Raw genomic sequence first — 15,149 nt, 5'->3', positions numbered from 1 at the left:
GACCACCTCAAATTTAAGGGGCTGAAGGGCCAGATACCAATGGGTGATCCACGCGTTGGCGTCTTTCATGCAGTGGAGCCACTGGAATGGGGCATGGTCAGAACAGATGGTGAATGGACATCCTAGCAGGTAGTACCGGAGAGTGAGGACCACCCACTTGATGGCCAGACACTCCTTTTCTATTGTGATGTACTCTAACTCCCACATGCAGAGCTTGTGGCTGACGTGTAGCACTGGACACTCCTCCCCCTCCACCACCTGGGAGAAAATGGTCCCCAGCCCTCTGTCCAACACAATCAAATCAAAGTCCTTCCCATGCCATGTGGCAGCGCCGATCTCCGTTTCTGTAGCCCTTGGCTTCTCACCTATTACATAGCTAGGGTTACAGTGGGGGGCTAGTCCTCTGGTAACCGTGAGAGTTTGACTGCCCACTCGCATCTGTATTGCAGTGTGCCTTGCCAGACAGCAGTAGGTACCATTTTTATGATGGTCTTTGGTATGACCTGACTGTGAGTAGAGCTCCCGATCTCCCGATCGAGAGGTGGACATGCTAACCACTAGGCCAACTCGTAGTTCTGTCCAACATGCTGGTCTGTAAAACAAAAGGGGGAGAGAAAAGTCAAGAGAATGCAATAGTGGGCCCCCACACAAAATCACCTTTACCTGAGTAAAAGTCCGTTCACACAGCTTCGTCTACTGGACTGGATCTGGGGCCCTCTTTTTAGTGAGGTCAGTCAGTGGGCTGGTGACAACCAAAAAGTTACATGTGAACCACCTATAATAACCAGCCAGCCTGAGGAACTGTCTCACCCCCTTTTTGGTCTGAGTTCTCGGGCAGGCTGCAATTGCTGCAGTCTTATCAATTTGGGGACAGACCTGCCCATGACCCAAGTGAAAGCCCAGATACCATACTTCCACCCATCCAATTGCACACTTTTTCAGGTTTGCTGTGAGCCCAGCACACCTCAGCGACCTCAGGACAGCCCTTAGATGCTGGAAATGCCATTCCCAATCATTACTATAAATGAGTGTCATCTAGGGTGGCACGGTGGTGTAGTGGTTAGCGCTGTCGCCTCACAGCCCCGGGGCCGGCGAGGGCCTTTCTGTGTGGAGTTTGCATGTTCTCCCCGTGTCCGCGTGGGTTTCCTCCGGGTGCTCCGGTTTCCCCCACAGTCCAAAGACATGCAGGTTAGGTTAACTGGTGACTCTAAATTGACCGTAGGTGTGAATGTGAGTGTGAATGGTTGTCTGTGTCTATGTGTCAGCCCTGTGATGACCTGGTGACTTGTCCAGGGTGTACCCCGCCTTTCGCCCGTAGTCAGCTGGGATAGGCTCCAGCTTGCCTGCGACCCTGTAGAAGGATAAAGCGGCTAGAGATAATGAGATGAGATGAGTGTCATCTAGGTCACCTGCTGCATATGCATTGTAGGGATGGAGAATTCAGTCCATGAGATGCTGAAACATCACTGGAGCCCCAAACAACCCAAAAGAAATAGTGATAAATTGGTGTATGCCAAACAGAGTGGAAAAGGCTGTTTTCTCATGAGATAATGGAGTCAAGGGGATCTACCAATATATCCCTTTGTCAAATCCAGTGTCGAGTAAAAGTGAGCTGTGCTTAACCGATCAAGCAGTTTATCAATACGAGGCATCAGGTATGTGTCAAATTTAGACACCGTGTTTGACTTTTCTATAGTCCACACAAAACTGGACCGACCTGTTGGTCTTGGGAATCAAGACCACCAGGCTGCTCCAGTCACTGTCCGACTCCTCAATTACTCCCATCTTAAGCATAGTCTGGAGTTTGTCCCAAACCACATTTTTCTTGTTTGGGGAGCTGATACAGATGGTGCTTTATGAGGTTAGTGCAACCAGGGAAGGGTGAGAATACATCAGAGAACTTCTCCTGCAACCTAATCACCTGTGCTGTCTGGGACAGTGAGAAATGGTCTCCACAGGGGACCAGGGTGAATTGGGCCACGCTTTTTAGGTTTACCTTTGGTCCCAGATCCACCCTCTCTGGAACTAATGTTGCCAGAGCCACAGGAACCTCCTCTCTCCATGGTTTCAGGAGATTGAGAGGGTAAATTTGATGTTTCACCCCTGTCTGGCTGTTTGACCTCATAGTCAATGTCCCCAATTTGCTGTGTAACTTCAATGGGCCCTTGCCACTTGGCAAGCAATTTTGAACTTGAGGAGGGCAGTAAAATGAGGACTTGATCTCCTGGTGCAAATTCCCTTAGCCATGCCCCTCTGTTGTACAGGTGAGCTTGATAGTTTTTGTTTTTTTCTTTTTTATCAGACATCTAATTTTTGGGTTTGTTTACCTGACATGTTTCGACGTACAACTTCCGTCTTCCTCAGAGTGTCACCGGATGTTATTGGTGACGCATCTTTTATCAGCTGCTGTTTCTGAAGGCGTGGCCTTCCTGTCTGGTTTGACAGGTCGGTCACGCCTTCTACTGTCTGTTCATCCCCTGCAAGATGTCACTCCAGGTATGCTCCCTCATCCCGGTTGATGGTCCTCGGGCTTCGCTTACGGATCTCCATGGCCTCCCTGATCCAGCGCTGATGTTTGTTATCTTCTGTGCGGATGACTCTGGCATTCCCCCAGTCCATAATGTGATTTTCCCTTTTGCAATGATCTGTTATAGCTGACTTATAATTTTCCTGTTGTGCCTTTTCTTTTATTGTTCGGGTTTGTCTTGTAGCTGTCTCCTTTTCGCACTCTTTCTTATGTTCATTTTTTCTTGTGTTGAAGCTCCTTCCTGTCTCCCCAATATAAGTTTTATTGCATAATTGACATGGAATCTCATATATGGTGTTGCATCTGTTGTCCGGATGTATTCTGTCTTTGGGATGAACCAGGACCTGACGGAGTGTTATCAACCGGGATGAGGGAGCATACATGCTCTCCCATACCTGGAGTGACATCTTGCAGGGGACGAACAGACAGTAGAAGGCGTGACCGACCTGTCAAACCAGACAGGAAGGCCACGCCTTCAGAAACAGCAGCTGATAAAAGATGCGTCACCAATAACATCCGGTGACACTCTGAGGAAGACGGAAGTTGTACGTCGAAACATGTCAGGTAAACAAACCCAAAAATTAGATGTCTGATAAAAAAGAAAAAAACAAAAACTAACTATATTTAATATAAGACATAATGAACGTAATCGAAAGATTAAGAATTAGTTACGGAGACGAAAGCATCAAGGAGTTTCGCCGCCTAGAGCGATTGACACGGAAACGGGCACGCTACAGGAATCACCTGAGATTCAATCTGCGCTGCCGGGATGAGGAAGTCATACCGGCCAGCCTGAACATCAAGAACCCGATTCCAACCAGAAACGCGGAAAAGATGATCAGGAAAGTGCGGATGACTCTGGTAAAAGAACGGATACGGTGCATAACGGATAAACTAAATAATATCAACAGCGAACTACACAGGGAGACGGAAACTTTCAAACGCCGGTTTCCCCAAAACAAGGAAATGGAAATGGCAATACACGGACACTTGGCAGACGTACACGAACAGGAATTCACAGAGACAAAAACCCGACAAATACGAAAACTGGACAAACTCATCGCACAGAAAAAGAAGGCAGAACCGGAGCACGCACACATCAACGACAAATGGATTCATAACATATCAAGGTACAAACTCTCACAAGCAGAACGCAGTATATTAGCAAAAGGACTCAACTACGCTGTCACACCGAACAATATACCACACGATGAATTCATTCTGGCAACTGAATTAGCATGTGAGAAAATACAGGATCAGGGACAAAAAGCAGCACTAAGAAACGCAATAGCTGGTATATTGAAAACGGCCAAACCACCACCTAGCAACATCACAAAACAGGAAGCCAAAGCCATGAGAACATTAGCTAAAAATAAAGATATCACAATCCTCCCAGCAGATAAAGGCAGAAAAACAGTTATTATGGACACTGATGAATATGAACGAAAAATGAATGAATTACTCAGCGACAACGCATTTGAAATATTAAAAAAAGACCCAACAGAAGACAAGAAAAAGAAACTTAAAGCACTACTAAAACCACTACTTGATGAAAATAAAATAGATAAGCAGGATTACAATCATTTAGTACCCACAGCCAATGTCATCCCCAGGATTTACGGCACACCAAAAATACATAAACCAGGAACACCATTACGCCCCATAGTAGATAGCATTGGTTCAGCCACATACAACTTATCAAAAGCACTCACCGAAATAATTAAACCATTACTAGGACTCACAGACCAACACTGCAAAAACTCAAAACATCTGGCAGAAGAACTAAAAAACATCAAAATGCAGCAAGACGAAGTTTTCATTTCACATGATGTCATATCTCTTTTCACCAGAACACCCACGGAAGCCACCATACAGATAGTACAAGACAAATTAAAAACAGACAGGACGCTCAAGAAACGCACAAACCTCACTGTACAAGACATCACTCAGCTCCTTCAATTCATCGCCACATCCACATACTTTCAGTTCAGGAATACAATTTACAGAGGGAAGGAAGGTTTTGCCATGGGAGACCCACTATCAGCCATCATGTGCGGCTTTTTCATGGAGGATCTGGAGCAAAAAGCACTCACTACGGGGGCGTGGTTATGGCGCTGAACTGAGCACACGTCTTTTTGTGAGCTCCTGGCGATTTTTTCTGGAAATCCTGTAAATTTTCCTTTAACTGCATAAACAGTGGTAACTATCATTTGCGGCGACATATCAGTATACACCGTTGATAATATGCCCGCAAAGAAGGCACAAAACAAATCTAAAACTCACTCTTCTCCGGGCGAGGAAGACGATTTCTCGGATGCTAACAGCCTAGCAGCTAACTCAACAGTTGAAGCTAGCCCCGGGCCTCATGTGGACGTGAACGCTGAAGTGACCCACAACTCGGACATTATTCAGGTACTCGACGGGATCAGAAATGACTTTTCCACTAAGATTGATGTGGTCCTGAAAGCTATCCTAGACGTCAAAAGAGACGTGAAAGACTTTTCGGTGCGCATGGATGCAGCAGAAGCGCGCATTAGCGACGTGGAGGACACCGTTAATTCAGAGAAAGGCAAAACGGATGCGCTAGCTAAACAAATGACTCTCCTCACGAATAAAATAGACGAGCTCGAAAACTGTTCTCGTCGTTCCAACCTGCGACTTCTTAACGTGCCAGAGAAGACAGAAGGAAATGACGCGGTGGCTTTTCTTGAGAAATGGCTCCCAGAGGCGCTGGGACCCGCGACATTCCCAAGACCACCGCTCATCGAGCGAGCGCACAGGTTACCCGGCCGGTCACAATCTAATCGACCCGCTACACCAAGAGTCCTTATCGTGAAGTTTTTAAACTTCCAAGATAAAGTCAGGGTGATGCGAGCAGCCAGGGCCAAAGGCAAAGTTACCTGCGACGGTCAAGAGATCATGTTCTTCCCAGATCTGTCGGTGGACCTCCACCGACGAAGAAGGGGATTCGATCGGGTAAAACAACAGCTTCGATCCATGAACATAAGATACGGAATAATGTACCCAGCAAAGCTACGAGTTACGTCTGATGGACGAACACGGGAGTTTGAAACCCCAGCAGATGCTGAAAAATTCATCCAAGGACTACAGAACACTGAGGACTCACAGACTAACTAGTCCGACTGCTGTATCCTTTACTACTCGCCTATAAGAGCCATATTGTGATAGTTATTGTGGACTTTATGGGACAGTAACACAAGAATATTGGTTATGCGGTCACTTTTTTTTTTTTTTCTCTTTCTGTCCCTTCTTCTGATAAGAATTTGCTGTTTTTATATTTTTTGTATCATTCCTCTGTTGCCACAGATGGGGTCTTCCATTTAATCTTTTAAAAGAGACTGCCTCGTGCCCATTGTAGGCGGACTTTCATTCGTTCACTGGAGAAGTGGATATTCACGGGAAAGCCTGCTTTCTTTGTTAAGAGTTCAGCTGCAAAATGATTATGTTGATCATTCTATATTCACATGTTTGTGTAGGTTATATCTTTGCCAGAAGTCACACTTGACTTGTTTGTTTTGATTTCTTTTGGTCTGTTATAATGACCGCTTGGTTGAGTTTAGCTGCTCCCTTGTTTACACTGGATCAGTGCGTGCTCACAACCGCATTCCAAGGTAAGGGGGAGAGTGGGGATGAGCGATTAGCTGTCTTGTTCAGGTTGACAGCTAAGGGGGTTCTTGTATGGCAGATTTTAAGTTTTATGTTTGTTTTTCTGTGCTGTTCACAATATGTTGTGTTTTGCTGGTGCACTTCCAATACAACACACAGATACTTAACGGGTTTACCAATAACCAAAGATGATGCTACGCTGTACATTTTGAGGTATTACTAAGACTAGATGACTTCAAATAATAATTTCAAATTTACTTCTTGGAACGTTAGAGGGATGGTAAAGTTGACTAAACTTAAACAGGTTATTACCAGGCTTAAACATCTTAAGTCATCAATTGTGTTTATCCAAGAGACTCATTTACTTAGGGAGGATTTGGTGAAAGTACATAGGAGATGGCCAGGCAAAGTGCTAGCGTCTTGTTTCCCTTCTCACTCCAGAGGGGTCATGGTGTTAATTCATAATTCGGTGCCTTTTCAAGTAAACAACACCATTTACGATAAAGCTGGTAGATTTTTGGTGGTTCAAGGAACTCTATTGGGAGAGAATATTAATTTGGTTAATGTATATGGCCCCAATGATGACAACCCATCATTTTTTGAAAATCTATTTCTGTCGTTGGCCACCCTCACGGGTAAGATAATATTGGCAGGTGACTTAAATTGCGTTTTAGACCCGAAGCTTGATCGCTCGTCAGGGATAGATACATCCCATTCTCATACAAGGAAAAAAATATTACAATACATGAAAGACCTCAATCTCTGTGATCCGTGGAGAACTCATAACCCCAACAAAAGAGAATTCTCGTGCTACTCAGCAGTATTTAAAACCCACTCTCGAATAGATTATTTTTTAATTTCCTCATCTCTGCTAACCAGTATAACTAATTGTGTATATGATAGCATTGTTTTGTCAGATCACGCCCCAACCTCATTATTTTACAACGTGGGACAAACGAATAGACACTCGGCTAATTGGCGCTTACACCCTAAATGGCTTCAAGATGCAGATTTTATGAAATTTGTAGGAGAACACATCGACGTCTACTTTTCAATTAACACAGATCAAACAACAGCAGCCATTAGATGGGAAGCCTTTAAAGCATATATTAGAGGACAAATGATAAGTTTCACCAGCTCCAAATTTAACAAATTTAAACAGACAATGAATGAATTAGATTCTAAAATTAAAGAATTAGAAAGAGAGGTTATCATAGATGATTCTACACACAAAAAACTAGAATTACGAACTCTTAAAGCTAAATACGAGGAGCTTTCTATGCTTAAGGCTGAAGATGGTTTAACAAGACTGAAACAAAGTTTTTATGATCAGGGTGAAAAGCCGGGTAAATTGCTAGCTTGGCAGATAAAGAAACTGGAATCCGACAGAGCCATTAATACAATTAGGAATGAACAAGGAGAATTATCTACAAATCCCACAGAGATAAATAACACCTTTGTCTCATATTATAAAACTCTTTATAATTCTGACAGCCCTACAAACCAGCTAAATCATTACAGTCTCCTGGATGGATTGGTCATTCCCTGTATTTCTGATGATACAAAAAATGAACTGGATAGGGAATTAAACCTTGATGACATTTCTAATGCAATTACAAACATGAGAGGAGGTAAGGCTTCGGGTCCAGATGGGCTGCCGATAGATATCTATAAAATATTTAAAATAAAATTAATAGCCCCATTATTAGATGTTTATTTGGAATCCTTTGAAACAGGTTGCTTACCCGCCTCTTTACGTAGTGCTCTGATTACTCTTCTTCTAAAACCAGGCAAAGCGTCAACTGAATGCGGTTCGTACAGGCCCATATCACTTTTAAATTCTGATGCAAAGATTATAGCTAAGGCTCTAGCTATGAGACTTGAGAGAGTCCTACCAGCCATTATACATGGGGACCAGAATGGTTTTGTGCAAAATCGCCAGGGATTTCATAACGTGAGGAGAGTCCTTAATATAATCCACGAGTGTGAAGAATCCTCTGACACTGCAATACTTTCACTTGACGCGGAAAAGGCATTCGACAGAGTCGAATGGCCCTATCTTCTTGAGGTACTCAAGCGTTTTGGCTTTGGGGATTACTTTTGTAGATGGGTCAAAATTTTACTTGTGGATTCTTTTGCAATGGTATCTACTAATAACCTTACCTCTCAGCCTTTCAAGTTATTTCGAGGCACAAGGCAAGGGTCACCAATTTCACCCCTACTTTTCGTATTAGCCATGGAACCGTTAGCAATTGCGATCAGATCACAAGTCACAATTCATGGTATTAAGATTGGAGAAACGGTACATAATACAGCACTGTACGCTGATGATACCATTGTATTTTTATCACATCTTGTAGAATCTATACCATCTCTCAGAGTTGCTTGGTCAATTTGGTGCTATCTCTGGGTTTAAAGTGAATAAAGAGAAGTCATCTATTATGTTTCTAACTGCAAAAGAGAGGAAGAAACCAACAGTATCCCACCCATTTGTGAACGCCTGTGACGGATTTAAGTACCTGGGCATCAGAATAACTCCAAAGATAAGTAATCTTAGCGCTGCCAACTATGAGCCCATGTTAGCAGAGTTGGCAGAAGAGATCACTAGGTGGACAACACTACCTCTCTCGTTGTTGGGTAGGATAAACATTATAAAGATGACTATACTACCAAAATTTTTGTACATTTTTCAGTCAGTTCCTCTCTCCCCTCCTCCCTCCTTTTTTCCTAGGGCCAGAAAACTTCTTTCTAATTTCATCTGGAACAATAGGAAGCCAAGACTCAGACTTTCCCTGTTATATTTGCCTTACGATAGGGGAGGGCTACAATTGCCAAATCTTGAGTGGTACTATTGGGCTGCGCAATTGAGGGCCACAATGTTTTGGTTTTCTGAGGGTGTTCTCCTGCCCTGGTTAAATTTAGAAAAACTAGCCACAAAAGGTTTGTCACTGAATAGTTATCTATACTCAGCATCCTTTAAAACATTAAAGAAGAGTACTACTAATCCTTTTGTAAAAAACACTATTGTTGTTTGGTATGTAGTTCAAAAAATGATGGGAGACTCCCTAGGGTTATCTTGCTTCTCCTCAATCTGGGGTAATGATCTCTTCGCACCCGCAAAAAATGATATGGGTTTTAAAACATGGATGAACAAGGGCATAGAAAAACTACAGGATGTATATGAGGATCATACTTTAATGTCATTCAATGAGTTAAAGGCAAAGTTTGATATTCCACAAAAACACTTCTTCAAATACCTACAACTTAGAAGCTTTATCCTAGCACATCTAAACAATTCTGTACAGCAACCTCCGTTCTCAATCTTAGAAACACACGTGGCAAAAAACTGTTGGGGTAAAAAACTGGTCTCTCGGTTTTATAACATGTTGATTGAAAATTATAAGGAAAACTCTGATTGTAAGAGACAGGCGTGGATACGAGACTTACAAGACGATATTACAATCTCAGAATGGAGTAAAATATGTTTGAAAACACACACTCAAACTATCAACACTCGATTGAGAATGGTACAATTTAATTGGATAATGCGAACATATATCTCTCCTGTACAGTTAAATAAATTTGATCCTAATATACCCGATCTATGTTATAAGTGTAACATCCACCAAGGTACATTGTACCACTGCTTATGGCAATGCGAAAAGATCCAAAAATTTTGGAGTTCAGTGTTGAAATACATCTCTCAGATCACAAGTTGTCCTGTACCGTTGTGCCCTAAATTGTGTATTTTAAGCATTTATCCAGATGACTGTTCTTTATCTTGTAAAGAAAGAAAACTGGTTGACCTTTGTTTACTGCAGGCCAGACGCTGTATTGCACTATGTTGGAAGAATGTTAGTTGCCCCTCTTTTAACCACTGGTTAAATAACTTAACATCGGGTTTGGCCCTAGAGAAACTGACCTATATTGTTAGAGGGAGGGCTTCTGAATTCTACATCATTTGGAGGATTTTTCTGGAACTGTTGAGGGTTGGGGGTATGGGGGGGACAGCGGAGGAATGAGATAATGAAAGGCATTTGATTTGTTGTTGGGAGTGTACGATGTAACCTATATTTAATATTTGTGGTATCTATTATAATTATTAGTTTTGTTTGTTTATTTATGTTTATGTATTATATATGTATGTGTATACATATTGTATTATTTAATTCTTATTTAATTTATGTATTATTTTTATTATTTGTACTGCCATACGTTTATGATGTTCGTTGTGTTTGATGTTGTTATAATTAACAGAAAAACCAATAAATATATGTTTAAAAAAAAAAAAAAAGCACTCACTACAATACCAGCAGAATACAGACCAACACTCTGGAAACGGTATGTGGACGACATATTGGAAAAAGTAAAGAGGGGACACACTCAACAGCTCACCGACCATCTCAACACCATAGACAATACCGGCAATATAAAATTCACACATGAAGAAGAAACAGAGCAGTCAATAGCATTTTTGGATTTAAAAATACATCACACAGAAGATGGGGACATCAAAATAAAAGTACACAGAAAACCCACACATACCAACCAATATTTAAACTGGACTTCCGAACACCCCATAATGCACAAAATATCCGTAGTTAGAACATTACATGAACGCACAGCAATAATTACAGATCCACAGGACAAAGAACAGGAGGAACAACATATACAACACGCACTGAAGGCGTGTCAATATCCACAATGGGCAATATCCAAAGGGGCGGAACAGGTTAAGAACAACAAAACACAGAAGAAAGAGAAAAAACAAACTAACAAACAAGAACACAGGGGAGTAGTTACATTACCATACATCAGGGGAATAACTGAACGCATTCAAAGAGTAATGAGGAAACACAACATTAACACACCTGTCAAACCATACACAACACTCCGTCAGATCCTGGTTCATCCCAAAGACAGAATACATCCGGACAACGGATGCAACACCATATATGAGATTCCATGTCAATTATGCAATAAAACTTATATTGGGGAGACAGGAAGGAGTTTCAACACAAGAAAAAATGAACATAAGAAAGAGTGCGAAAAGGAGACAGCTACAAGACAAACCCGAACAATAAAAGAAAAGGCACAACAGGAAAATTATAAGTCAGCTATAACAGATCATTGCAAAAGGGAAAATCACATTATGGACTGGGGGAATGCCAGAGTCATCCGCACAGAAGATAACAAACATCAGCGCTGGATCAGGGAGGCCATGGAGATCCGTAAGCGAAGCCCGAGGACCATCAACCGGGATGAGGGAGCATACATGCTCTCCCATACCTGGAGTGACATCTTGCAGGGGACGAACAGACAGTAGAAGGCGTGACCGACCTGTCAAACCAGACAGGAAGGCCACGCCTTCAGAAACAGCAGCTGATAAAAGATGCGTCACCAATAACATCCGGTGACACTCTGAGGAAGACGGAAGTTGTACGTCGAAACATGTCAGGTAAACAAACCCAAAAATTAGATGTCTGATAAAAAAGAAAAAAACAAAAACTAACTATATTTAATATAAGACATAATGAACGTAATCGAAAGAGGTGAGCTTGATGTTCTTGGGTCTGTAGCAAATTCTCCTGGGTTATGTGACTTGGTGCATGGAGTTTTGCTCTCAGGTCAAGGCACACTCACTCACTCACTCACTCACTCACTATCCGTTTTGAGTCAGTTGACATGTCAGACATGTGTAAGACTAGCAGTCTTCAGCCGAGCTCTCCATTCAGCATGGTCTTAAGCTGCCTCCTCTGTGATATTCCATAGCTTCAAGTCAGCAGGGGCAGATTCTTTCCAGCTTTTTCGAGGTCAGCCACGGTTGTTTACTCCTTCAACTTCCAAGGTAGTACATCTGTTGATCCAAGAATTACTGCATTGGACATGTCCAAACCAATGGAGATGACTGCATCTGAGGACAGTGTCAAGGCAATGGAGGTTCAGCATCCGCAGAAGAGAAGACATGCTAATTCGCGTTCCTCTTTTGACATTGCACATCCATAAAAGCATGGCTCTTTCATAACACTCAAGCCATTTTTGGTCATCTCTTCAGAGTGCCCAACATTCAGAACTGTATAACATGGTGCTACACACACAACTGCTGAATAGTTGACCATGGGTATGAAGTGAGACCACTTTGCAGGTTAACAGTGGCAGCAGCTCTCTAAACTTTCCCCAAGCAGAATGAGTTCTGATAATCATTGCCAGTTCACAACCACCTCCTGGGTAGATACCATCAACAAGGTATATGAAGCTATTGATGACCTCTATTTTGCTACCTGCCAACATGACCTCACTGCATGGTCTTGCATCAATCGGCCAAGCTCCTCCGAGACAACACTGACACTCATAACCTGCATTTTCAACTAACCTCCCCTGCACACCAGAACATCTTTTGTGTACCCACATTTTGCAATCACTACAGAAAATTGAATTCTGGCCAACCACTTTTCTGCACACACCACAAGGGTTTTTTCCAGAGATTCTGTGTGTTTAGGTCATTACCAGAAATCATGACTTTGGTCTTCCCCATGTTGACTTTCAGGCCCTTTTCCTCAAGACCAACCTTCCAGCGGTTCAGCTTCTCAAGTAGTTCATCCAAGGATTCTGCGATTATGACCAGGTCATCCGCATAAAGCATCTCCCAAGGACAACCAACCCGAAACTCTCTTGATAAGGCCTCTAACACAATTATAAACAACAGGGTGCTCAAAACAGAACCTTGATGGACCCCAACCTTCACCTCGAACTCTTCACTGAGTGAGTTGTGCATGGCTTGTACCAGTTTGACAATCCATTCAGGCATCCCAACCACCCACATCGCCCACCACAGCACTTTTCAGGGAACCCTATCAAATGCCTTTTCAAGGTCTACAAATGCTAAGTACAAATGTTTTTGCTTGGCCAAATACTTTTCTTATAGCTGTCTAAGGATGAAAATAGCATCAGTGGTACCTTGCCCTGGGCAAAACCCAAATTGCATTTCATCAATGTTGACATAGCCTCTGATGATTTTCTCCACCACTCTCTCAATGATCTTAAGTACCTGTTCTGTAAGCTTCAGGCCTCTGTTGTTGCCTCGAATCAATGGATCACCTTTAAACAGACTAAGGATTATGCTTTCGTCTCAGCCTGTAGGGATCTTTTCCTCCCTCACAATAGCATTGGCCAAATCCGCAACAACTTGGCAAAACACCTTGGGGGATGCAGACAACATTTCGGCAACAATGCCAGAAGGACCAGCTGCTTTGCCCATTTTCATTTTCTTCAGTGCATCGAAGACCATTTTATGAGTGACATAACATGGTGGTCCTGTGAGAGGATCTGCTGGGGGAAGGTTTTGAGACCAAGGAAATTTGATGTTAAGTAACCATTCATAGTGTTGTTTCCAGGCCTTCTTTTTAGCATCCACATTAAATGCCATGTTGCCATCATCAAGAATACATTTCTCACCTACTACATCTTGGTTCTCTCTGCACATTTGTTTTGCCACATGGTAGATGCTATCCATGCCTGAATCTATGCCAGCAAAGGTGATGTCTTTAGCATTCTTCTTGGCAAATAAACTGCAGTTCTAGCTGGGTGTTTAGCTGCCAGGTAATCCTCTTTGCTACCCCTGTTCTTCCAGGCTTTCCACAGCTTGCGTTTCTCTTTCACTGGGCTGCTGACATACTCATTCCACCACCAGGTTTGTCTTCTCCATAACCCCTTCTTTGTCCAGCCACAGGTCTTATCAACAGCATACAGGAGGCCGTTTTTGAGTTCTATCCATATACGTTCAACATCACCACCTACCATGTTGCTAACATGCTCCTGCAAACAGGTCTTAAACTCATTGTGTATGTTGTCCTCTTTCAGCTTCCAGACACGCCTTTTAGGCACAAACTCTTTCTGCCGACTCACCAAGTGTGATAGCTTGACATCACATACCACTAACTTGTGCTGGGTAACACATTCCTCGTTTGGAATCACTTTTGCATTGCGCACCAGTTTGAGGTCACGTTGCCTGACCAGGATGTAATCCACTTGACTACGATTGCCCCCAGACCCGTACATCACCCGATGATTCTCTCTTCATAAAATGGGAGTTGGCTACAACTAGGTTGTTGGCAACAGCAAACTCAAGTAACCTTTTGCCCTCTGTGTTTTGAGTGCCATAACCCTTTCCTTCATGAACACCATCATATCCAGCAGCCATCATTCCAATGTGTCCATTGAAATCACCACATTGGAAGAGGATCTCCAAAGCACCTATCTTGGCTACAGTTGCTAGTAGATCTTGGTAGAAAGTGTCTTTCTCATCATCGCTGAGGCCAGCTTGTGGAGCATAGGCTGATAGCATGGTCACAATACATTTTCCAACAATGAGTTTGATGAGCATGATTTGATCGGATACATGCTTCACATCATAAACACTTTCCACCCACTTTTCAGCAAGCAGAATCCCAACACCTCTAATGCCCTTCTCATTACCAACCCAAAATAACTTATACCTTGAATTTTTCCCTGTGATCATTCTGGTGGATGATCCTCTCCACCAGACTTCCTGAATACCACAGATGTCAATGTTCCGCCAGGACAACACTTCCACTACTTTGCCTGATCTCCCTCTCATTGTTCCATGTGCTAACTCTAAAATTCTGATATGGTCACTAACTATCGATCTGACTGGGCCCACATCTAACACCAGTCCTACTGGGAGTGACACCTTCAACCATATGGTTTCCAGTCCCTCTCTTACGAACTTTACTGATAACTGCCATAAGAGAAAAATTGAAGCAATATTTTACAGCTGGATGCCCTTCCTACCACCAACCCCCAACCTGGAGGACCAGGAGATCACACTTAGTCTGGCCTCTACCCTTCGACCTGTACGGCATGGGTGGCCCTAACAGGAGTTTAATACTCCAGCCAATGCAGCTCTTAGGGGTCACTGAAGAAGCACACAAACTACCCCACCACAATAAGGTAGTGATCTCTTTGGAGTAGCAAA

General features: G+C 42.9%; 1 protein-coding gene across 1 annotated transcript in view; it reads right to left on the bottom strand.

Annotated features, from left to right (window-relative positions):
- Positions 1 to 15,149, bottom strand: part of si:dkey-11f4.7 (piezo-type mechanosensitive ion channel component 2) — a 278,704-nt gene that overhangs the window by 50,617 nt on the left and 212,938 nt on the right. The gene's annotated exons all lie outside the window — the stretch shown is intronic.

This window comes from Neoarius graeffei, chromosome 10, assembly GCF_027579695.1.
Source record: "Neoarius graeffei isolate fNeoGra1 chromosome 10, fNeoGra1.pri, whole genome shotgun sequence".
Lineage (NCBI taxonomy): Eukaryota > Metazoa > Chordata > Actinopteri > Siluriformes > Ariidae > Neoarius > Neoarius graeffei.
This window is presented reverse-complemented; position numbering and strand designations above follow the sequence as displayed.